Source organism: Hibiscus syriacus, unplaced genomic scaffold (assembly GCF_006381635.1).
Source record: "Hibiscus syriacus cultivar Baekdansim isolate YM2019G1 unplaced genomic scaffold, ASM638163v2 tig00000136_pilon, whole genome shotgun sequence".
NCBI classification, from domain to species: Eukaryota; Viridiplantae; Streptophyta; class Magnoliopsida; order Malvales; family Malvaceae; genus Hibiscus; species Hibiscus syriacus.
Window position 1 is genome coordinate 325002 of NW_024061765.1, and position 11939 is coordinate 336940.

Genomic DNA, 11939 nt, shown 5'->3' on the forward strand with positions numbered 1-11939 from the left:
TACTTTTACAAGGTATAATTACATTTAAGCACCCTAACTACACGAATATTGCACTTAGATCACCAAGCTTTTCAAACTTCCAAAATGGTATTATTTCACATCTTAACACTTATTTTAAAATCCAAATCAGTAAATTCTAGCATAGTACATCAACTATTTGACAATTCTACAACCATTCACAACTTTTCCAAAATTATTGAATTGGTCCCCTAACTTTTCAAAAATTTATAGAATGGTCCCCAAATATTTTTCTAAGGCTTGCAACATACTTCCTACATCATTTCCAACCATTTTATAATTTTTCTAAAACTTTTCTCACTCAAATACACCATGGCCAAATGCTTTAACCTTTAAAACTAGGTTTCAAGATTTTGCTCTATTTTAATTCGATTCATGCATGAAATAAACTTCCAACCAACTTTACAGCATCTCTAAAATCAAATCCCTAATCAACTCCCATAAAAAACACAAAGTTCTATAATTTCATTTTTTGGCCGCAAATTATAGAATAATTTATAGGAAGTTTGAACATGTTTGAATCATCAATCAAGCTTGAAAATGAATCTACAACCTCTAAAATATCATGATTCATCATCAATTTCAAGAACCCTAGTGTGAACAAAACCCCAATATTTGAGATTTTTGAAATCCAGCAAGTTGAGCAAGCATAATTGGTACTAAAAGATAGCGTTTCTCAAATAGATCACTTTTCTATTTTACGGCATAACTTGATATCCAAAGTAAATAACTCAAAAATGGAAACCAAATTTTTTTTCTCTTACCTTGGAGGTTAACGCACTTTGCAGAAGATGATAACAAATTGGCATGCATTTTTTTATTAATTTCAAGGTAAATTTACCTTGAATTTAACTTTAATGAATATTAAATTCAATAAATTGGGAAAAGACCAATTTACAGTTAATGAAACTTCATATTTACCATCAAACCAAGACACCTCAACCTTATGATCTTCTTAAAGTCAAAAATGAACAAATAATATCTTACTTTACACATTTACCATTGTTTTTTTCAAAAAATTACAATCTTGCCACTTGAATCCAACGATCCATATTAAACATGAAATTAAATACTAAAATCCAAAGATTTATATTATTTTCCAACATTTAAAAATGTGGAAATAATATTTTGAGGTATAATTTACCATCCTTCAGATTTTCCCGAAATTTCTATTAGATCCGATTTACTGAATTTTTCATCAACTTCATTGCTTTATAACTTTTAATACAAAACTCGTATTAAAATTATGATTCCCACATAAACATTATTCTTGAGATAAAATATTTATTCATAAGTCCAAAATGTAACATTTTAAATTTACCATTTTGGTGCCTGAACTTTTCCAATGTTTATACTTTGGTAACTTAACCTTAAAATTTTGTATTTTAATCACTAACCAAATCCATTTATGGAATTAAATTATTTTTAGGAACATTACCACTTAGGTCCTTAAACTTTTCCCAATTTTCTACTTTGACCATCAAAATTTCAAATTTTACATTTTGGTTACTATCCAAAATTTGGGGGTATTACAACTATCCCCCTTAAATAAAATTTATCCTCGAATTTTAAGACGTACTTGATGTAAAGAGGTGTGGATATTGCCTTCTCATGTCCTCCTCTCTTTCCCAAGTAATGTCCTCGACTTTATGATTTTTGCCAAAGCACTTTGACTAGTGGAATCGTCTTTCTATGTAGTTCTTTGATTTCTTGAGCCAAGATTCGTATTGGGTCTTCTTCATAATTCAAATCTAGTCAGATCTTAATTTCCTTCGATGCAATAACATTGAAGGACCCGATCGATACTTTATAAGCATTGACACGTGAAAACCATTATGAACTTTGTCTAACTCCGGATGTAGTGCTAACTAATAAGCTACCGGTCCGACTCGCTTTAAGATATCATAAAGTCCAATAAATCTTGGACTAAGTTTTTCTTTGCGTCCAAAACAAAATATCTTTTTCCAAGATGACACTTTAAGAAAAAAATTATCGCCATCTTGAAATTCAATTTCTTTTTTCTTCAAGTCTATATAAAATGTCTGCTTATCAGATGCCATCTTGAGATTATCTTGAATTATCCTCACTTTATCCTCAACCTCTTTCAATAAATCATGGCCAATAAGATTCTTGTCTTTTAACTTGAACCAATTAAATGGAGTTCGGCATTTTCTCCCATGAAAGGCTTAATAAGAGGTCATAATGATGCTTGACTGATAATTGTTATTACAAGAAAATTCTACTAAATTAAAATACATTTCCCATGATCCCTTGAACTAAAAATACACATGCCCCTAACATATCTTCTAATATATGTATAGTGCGTTCTAACTGACCATCCGTATACAAATGAAAGTTCATACTAAAATTCAATCTAGTACCCAAAGCTTTATGCAAGGAATTCCAAAATGTTGAAGTGAACCTTGGAGCTCTGTCAGATATGATCAATATTGCCGCTCCATGTAGCCGAACTATCTAATTTGTTTATAACTCTGCATATTTATCCCATACATATTCTATTCGCAATGAAATGAAATGTGCCGAATTAATTAACCGGTTAAGTATCACCTAAATGGAATCCTTCTTGTTTGATTTCAGATGTAACATTGTAAAAAATCCATAGTGACTCTTTACCACTTCCATTCTGGAAAAAAAATCGATTGTAACAATTCTGAAGGCACTTGATGCTCAGTTTTTACTTGTTAACACGCCAAACATGTGGCATAAACTCAGTAATGACTCTTTTCATACCCGACCACCAAAATTTACTCACTTATATCCTGATACATCTTGCTCTCACCTGGATGCATAGTTAATGATCAAATCATAGTCCTTTAAAAGTTTTATCCATCTCCTTTGTATCAAGTTTAGCTCTTTTTGAGTCAACATGTACTTCAAACCCATATGATCTGAGTAGATGTGGCATCGCTCACCAAACAATTAATAACGCCAAATCTTTAGAGGAAAAACCATCACTACTAAATCAAGATCATGAGTGGGATAATTTCTCTCGTGTGTCTTTAGTTTTTGGGAAGCATACACTACCACCTTACCTTCTTACATAAGAACACAACCCAAACAATTATGAGATGCATCACTATACACCACATACTCTTTGCTAGATTTCGGTTGAACCAGCACTGGTGCTTCCGTTCAAAGTCTTCTTTAGAGCTTCAAAACTACTTTTACACTTCTCAATCAAAGTAAATGAAACATCCTTTCTCAAGAGCTTGGTCAACAGAAAAGCAATTATCGAAATGTTTTTAACAAACCTTTGATAATATCCAACAAGTTCTATGAAACTTTGAACCTCTGTAACATTCTTTGGGGTTTCGTTTCCATTATTTCCTGAACCTTCTTAGGATCCATTCTTATGCCTTCTTCCAGGACCACATGTCCAAGAAAAATAACTTATGAAAGTCAAAACTCACACTTTGATAGCTTGGTATGTAACTTTTTATCCTTAAGTATCACGAGCACAATATAGTGATGAGCATCATACTATATCTTTATTTTCGAGTATACCAGGAAGTCATTAATAAACACAACCGTAAACTAAGCTAAATAAGATTGAAATACTCGGTTCATCAAATCTATGAATATTGTCGGGGAATTTGTCAAACCAAACGATATTACCACGAACTCGAAGTGTTCATACCGTGTTCTAAAGTTGTTTTTGGAATATCTTCCTCTTTAATCTTTAATTGGTGATATTCTGATCGTAGATCAATCTTTCTTTTTCACAAACAGCACATGTGCACCCCTATGTAAAGTACTCGGTCTAATAAATCCTCAATCTAGCAATTCTTACCATTTAGCCTTTATACTCTTAACTCAATCACATCCATTTGATACTAAACCATAGAAACATGATTAATACCCTGAAAACTATAATTCTTCAATTTCACCTCTCAATATGGAGGTAACCTAGATAATTAATCTAAAAAGACATATGGAAATTCCTGAGTTGTGGGAACATCATACGATCTAGCTTCGGATACTTGAGTATCTATCACCTTAGCTAGAAAAACTATGCATCCTTCTTACATTATTTTCTTAGTAACCATTGTTGATATCAAATTAGTGATGATTTCGCTTTTTTTCATCAATCACTAAAATTTCCAATTTCTCCGTATCTTTCTAAATTAATTACTTATTGCGACCATAAACCCAACCTGAATGCAGAGACAACCAACTCATTCTCAAAATGATCTAAAACTCATTAATGATATTACCATAAGATTCATCAGGAACATAAGCTCTTGAATCTTTATCGTACATATATGATGTATCCAACTAACAATTGTGTAATGAACCAAAGGTCTTCCGCCATAATAACACTTGTTATCAAGTCAAATTGAATATCTCTACTCTAAAATTCCTTATTTTATTCTTAAGGTAATATGTGTAACTTTTCCAAATTCATAGAAATTATTCACGAGCAATTGAAACATTTTCCATCTCATTGAAAGCCTAAATTTCCACGTCGTTCAATAAGAAAACTTAACAAATTTGTAGCATTAACTTCATAGCAGTAATATTACTCCCTAATAAGCATCATCATAGTATATATACAACTATCAATAAACTTTTGACATCCTATTGGCATGTATATATTCTTAACAAAAATTAGGACTCATTCCATGTCCATAAATGGCTAAACCTGTAGCTCTTATACTAGTAAATGTAATACTCATTCTCGTATACGTTCCTGTACACGAGTCACATATATCACATGACTTTTAATCCAATATTTCGGTGCTTGAAAACTAGTAAAATTTTATTTCTTTAAATAAAACAATTTAATAATATAGTTTATAAAACATTCTTCATATATATATATATATATATATATATATATATATATATATATATATATATTAAACATGACTACTTAAATTGATAATATTGGTTCATATTATCCATATTTAAAATAGCATAAAATGATTTAGTTTATTCATTACAAACAAGTTTCCAAAATAGTTAAACATAGCTAATAGGACATTCATAAGTACATGTCACTAAACTACGTCAAAATCACATCATAAGATGTCTTATTGATATAGAAGTATATTCCTTGTTGCTTGGAGTTGCTCTATACTTTTTACTTATAATCCTGCCTTTTACCAAAGCGTGAAAATCATTACAAGCTAAGTATATACTTAGCGAGGCATAATAAAGTAAAGTATTTAAAAAACATGAGTAAGCCATTATAATATCAAAATATGATTTATCGTATAAAATACATAAAACTAACTTGGTAAACCAAATTTCTTTCACATAACCTTTGAAACAATATTTAGTATGCCCATCATACCTATCAATCAATATTTTTCTCAAAGTATCCATTTATTTTTCCAATGTGTGTGGAATGAGAATGCAAAGTACATGAGTTGCACCTATGCTAAACGAAAGCATAGGTTCTGTGGTGACAGCAACACCATACTAAGGTAACGAAATGGTAATTCACAAACTCATTATGAATACCATGGGTGCACACGTAGTGCCGAGAGTACACAAAGTACTGATACGAAAATGCAACATATGCATTAAACAAAAGCCATCGATAACCATCATACACAAAGTATGTCGAAATGCACCTATGACTCTCAATGCACATACAATAGGCCTTTAAATCTAATTTGCAGATTTGAACATTTATTCTGAAACATCGATAGCTGTTAAAACAATATAAAAGTTCATCCATCTATTTTAGGGAAGTTCATACCCTAAAATTATTTGTAAAATCATTTTCATAAACTTTATGAAAGTATTTCAAATTAAGATAAAAATGTTTTTAAAAAAATGTTCGAGGTTGACACATCGCAAGTCGTCCTCATATCATATAAGCACATAATAAATGCACGCACCTTGACACTTTATATATCCAAAAGATGTGCCTTACTATGCTCCACACTAGATCCTTTTATACTTAATTTGTTTCGATCACAAAACTCAATCATAATATGTACAAAATCACAAATTGATATCGATGAATATGTTAGTATTGTACTGATATAAACACATCTCCAAAAAAAAATCCATGATACACTTGAAATTTATTTTCTACCAAAATACTAAACACTTAATAATTTCTTTTAATATTGGCACCAATTTTTCCAATTTACACAAAATGGTCATTCAGCATTTTATCACTTAAATTTTAATACATATTTTCCATCACTGAATTTATTACAATTCAAGTGCTTTTACAATGTACAATTACATTTAATCTCCCTAACTATATGAATATTGCACTTAGATCACCAAACTTTTCAAACTTCCAAAATGGTCTTATTTCACATCTTAACACTCATTTCAATTCCAAAACAGTAAATTCTAGCATTGTACACTAACTATTAGACAAATCCAGAACCATTCAACACTTTTCTAAAATTACTAAATTAGTCCCCTAACTTTTCAAAAATAAATAATGATTCCAAAATTTTAATAAGGATTACAACATACTTCCTACATCATTTCCAGCCATTTTATGAATTTTCCATAATTTTTCTCACTCAAATACGCCATGGTCGAATGCTTTAACCTTTAAAACTAGGTTTTCATGATTTTGCTCGATTTTGGTTCGATTCAAGCTTGAAATAAACTTCCAATCAACCTTAAAACATCACTACAATCAAATTCCTAATCAACTCCTATCAAAACACAAAGTTCTATAATTTTATCATTTTACCAAAAATTATAGAATAATTTATAGGAAGTTCGAACATGTTTTAATCATCAATCTAGCTTGAAAATGAATCTACAACCTATAAAACATCAAGATTTATCATCAATTCCAAGAACCCTAGTGTGAACACAAACCCTAAGATTTGGAAACTTTGAAATCAAGCAAGTTGAGCAATCATAACTGGTACTAAAAAATAGCGTTTTTTGAATAGATCAATTTTCTATTTCTCGACATAACTTGGAATCCAAAGTAAATAGCTCAAAAATGGAAATCAAATTTTTTTCTCTTACCTTGGAGGTTCACGACACTTTGGAGAATATGATAACAAATTGGCATGAATTTTTGATTAATTTCATGCTAAATTTAGCTTTAATTTAACTTTAATGAATATTAAATTCATTAAATTGGGAAAAGACCAATTTACCCTTAATGAAACTTCATATTTACCATACAACCAAGACACCTCAACCTTATCTTCTTCTTAAAGTCAAAGATGATCAAACGATATCTTATTTTACCGATTTACCCTTGTATTTTTCTAAAATTTACAATCTTGCCACTTTAATCAAATGGTCTATATTAAACCTGAAATTAAATCCTAAAATCAAAATATTTATATTATTTCCAACATTTAAAATTATGGAAGTAATATTTTAAGGTATAATTTACCATCCTACAGATTTTTCCGAAATTTCTATTCGATGTGATTTACCAAATTTTTCATCTTCTTTGTTTTACAAATTTTAATACAAAACCCGTATTAAAATTCTGATTCCCACAGAAACATTATTCTTTAGATAAAATAATTATTTACAACGCCAAAATATAACTTTTTAAAATTACTATTTTGGTCTTTAAAATTTTCAAAAGTTTATACTTTGATCACTTATCTTTTAAAATTTTTAATTTGGTCATTAACCAAATCCATTTATGGAATAAAATTCTTTTTCGGAACATTACCAATTAGGTCCTTAAACTTTTCCCAATTTTTTACTTTGAGCATCAAACTTTCAAGGTTTACATTTTGGTCACTATCCAAAATTTTGGGGTATTACAACTCTCTCCCTTAAATAAATTTCTTCCTCGAATTTTAAGACGTACCTGATGTAAAGAGGTGTGGATACTACTTCGTCGTGTCTTCATCTTTTTCCCATGTAGCGTCCTCGACTTTATGATTTTTGCCAAAGCATTTTCACTAGTGGAATCGTCTTTCTACGCAATCCTTTCATTTCTTGAGCCAAGATCCATATTGGTTCTACTTCATAATTCAAATCTGGTCGGATCTCAATTTCCTCCGATGCAATAACATGTGAAGGATCCGATTGATACTTTCTGAGCATTGACACATGAAAAACATTATGAAATTTGTCTAACTTCGGAGGTAATGCTAACTGATAAGCTACCGGTCCGACTCTCTCTAAGATCTCATAAGGTCCAATGAATCTTGGACTAAGTTTTCCTTTTCTTCCAAAACGCAATATCTTTTTCCAATATGACACTTTAAGAAAAACTTTATCACCTTCTTGGAATTCAATCTCTTTTTGCTCCATGCCTGCATAAAATTTATGCCGATCAGATGTCATCTTGAGATTATCTTAAATTATCCTCACTTTATCATCAACCTCTTTCAATAAATCAAGGCCAACAAGATTCCTATCCTTTAACTCAAACCAATTTAATGGTGTTCGACATTTTCTCCCATTGAGGGCCTCATAAGAGGCCATCATGTTGCTCAACAAATAATTGTTATTACAAGAAAATTCTACTAAATTAAAATACATTTCCTATGATCCCTTGAACTGTAAATACACATGCCCTCATCCTATATTCTAATATCTGAATAATACGCTTTCATTGACCATTTGTATACGAATGAAATGTCGTATATAAATTCAATCTAGTACCCAAAGCTCTATTCAATGAATTCAAAATCTTGACATGAACCTTGGATCTCTGTCGGATATGATCAATAATGGCACTCCATGTAGCTGAACTATCTCTTTTATATATAACTCTGCGTATTTATCCAATGCATAGTCCATTCACACTGAAATGAAATGTGTCGACTTAATTAATTAGTCAACTATCACCCAAATAAAATCCTTCTTATTTGATGTCAAAGGTAGCCTTATAACAAAATCCATAGTGACTCTTTACCACTTCCATTCTGGAATAAAAAATTGATTGTAACAATCCCGAAGGCACTTGATGCTCAGCTTTTACTTGTTAACATGTCAAACATGTAGCAACAACTCAGTAATGGCACTTTTCATACCCATCCACATAAATCAACTTTCTTACATCCTGATACATCTTGCTCTCTCCTGGATGAATAGTCAATGATCAGATCATAGTCCTTTGTAATTTTTATCCATTTCCTCTGTATCAAGTTTAGCTCTTTTTGAGTCAACAGGTACTTTAGACCCTTATGATATGTGTAGATGTGGCATTGCTCACTAAATAATTAAAGATGCCAAATCTTTAGAGAAAAAACCATAGTTGTTAACTCAAGATCATGAGCTGGATAATTTATCTCGTATGTCTTTAGTTGCCGGGAAGTGTACACTACCACCTTACCTTATTCCATAAGTACACAACCCAAACCTTTATAAGATGCATTACTATACACCACATACTCTTTGTTAGATTTCGGTTGAACCAACATTGGTGCTTCTGTCAAAATCTTCTTTAGAGCTTTAAAACACTTTTGACACTTCTCAGTTCAAGTAAATGAAACATCATTTCCTAAGAGCTTGGTGAATGGAGAAGCAATCATTGAAAGTTTTTCACAAACCTTTGATAATAACCAGTTTACAATTTCTCTGCTTCTTTCTAAATTTATCACTTCTTATGACCATAAACCCAACCTTAATGCAGAGACAACTAACTCATGTAAAAAATTATCTAAAACTCGTTAATGATAATCCCATAAGATTCATCATGAACATAATATTTATCGGACATTTACGATCTGTCCAACAAACACTTGTATCATGACCCATAGGTCTTCTGCCAGAATAACACTTATTATTAAGTCGAATTGAATATCTCTACTTTAGAATTCCTTATTTCATTCTTAAGGTAATTTTTATAACTTTTCCAAATCCATAGAAATTATACTCGAGCAGTTGAAACATTTTCTATCTCAATGAAAGCCTAAATTTTCACGCCGTTCAATAAGAAAATTTGACAAATTCGTAGCAATAACTTCGTAGCAGTTAATGTTATAATCACACTAGTAAACAAATTTACTATTTTTCCAATCATTACAAACTTGAAACTTTTCAATTTCTTGAGAATAAATCTCAATCTAAGTAATAATTCATTGTAGCATGGATTAGGTAGACAATCCGTTTTCACAAATTTACCTTAGAAAGGTAACTCTATCAAGTCCATAAATCTTAACATATATTCTCATTCAAACTCATAATCATTTGGTTCACTAATAACTCAGCTTTCTTTAAACTTAAAGCGAACAACTTATTTACCGTTTACTTATTTCCTCATACTCAAATCAACAATGCTTTAAATAATTTAATGTTTAAATTAAATATTTCTCAATTATTTAAGCTTACCTGAAGAAACCTTAGTGTCATCACCAGATTCAGAAATCTCCTCTGGATCCTCATCCGATTCAACTTCTCTTCTAAGTCATTCAAACTTTTTAATGGATTCCTCAAATGCAGAAGCTTCGTTAAACGCTGGGGCATTTCTTCCAAAGAATGGAGGGAAATCCCTAACAGCTTCAACTCTTCTAGTATATAATACTGAAGTCATGTCAGATTTTTTTGGGTCGATTTCGCTCTCTACCTTATTTTTAATATTATCAACTTTCTTACCTTTGTCTTTCGTTTTCGACATCTGAATACAGTTAAAATCATCTAACATTAGTAAAGATTAACTTTACTCCCTAATAAGCATCAACATAGTATATATACAACTATCAATAAACTTTTGACATCCTAGTGGCATGTATACATTCTTAACAAAAATTAAGACTCATTTCATGTCCATAAATGGCTAAAGTTGTAGCTCAGATACCAATAAATGTAACAACCATTTTCCGTATACGTTTTCATACACGAGTCATATATGTCACTTGACTTTCAATCTAGTACTTTGGTACTTGAAAACCTGTAAAATTTTGTTTTTTTATAAATAAAACAATTTAATAATATAGTTTTTAAAACATTCTTCAAATACATACGTATATATATATTAAATATGTATACTCAAATTAATAACATTGGTTCATATTATCCATATTTAAAATAGCATAAAACGATTCAAATTATCTATTACAAACCAGTTTCCAAAATAGTTAAACAGAGTTAATAGGACATTTGTAAGTACATGCCACTAAACTATGTCAAAATCACATCATAGGATGTCTTACTGATATTATAGTATATTCCATTATGCTTGGAGTTTCTCTGTACTCTTTACATCTAATCATGGCTTTTACCTACGCGTAAAATCATCACACACTAGGTATATACTTAGTGAGCCATAATAAAGTAAGATATTTCAAAAACATGAGTAAACCATTATAATATCAAAATACTATTTATCGTATAAAATACATAAAACTAACTTGGTAAACCAAATTTCTTTCACATAACCTGCGAAACAATATTTTGTAAGCCCAACGTACCTATCAATCAATATTTTTCCAAAGTATCCATTTATTTGCCCAATGTATGCCGAATAAGTATGCAAGGTACATGAGCTGCACCTAAGTGATAAACGAAAGCATAGGTTATATGGTTACAACAACACTATAATAAGGTAACAAAATGATAATTCACAAACTCATTATGAATACCATGGGTGCACCCATATTCCTGAAAGTACACAAAGTACTTATACGAAAATGAAACATATGCATTAAAAAATCGATTGATAGCCATCACACACAAAGTATCTCGAAATGCACCAATGACTCTCAATGCACATACAATAGGCCTTTAAATCAAATTCGCAGATTAAACATTTATTCTGAAACATCGATAGCTGTGAAAACAATATAAAAGTTCACCCATTTGTTTTAGGGAAGTTCATAACCTAAAATTATTCGTAAAATCATTTTCACAAAGTTTGTGAAAGTATTTTAAATTACGATAAAACATGTTTTTAAAAAAATGTTCGAGTTTGACTCATCACAAGTCATCCTCATATCACATAAGTACATAATAAATGTACTCACCTTGACACTTTATATATCCAAAAG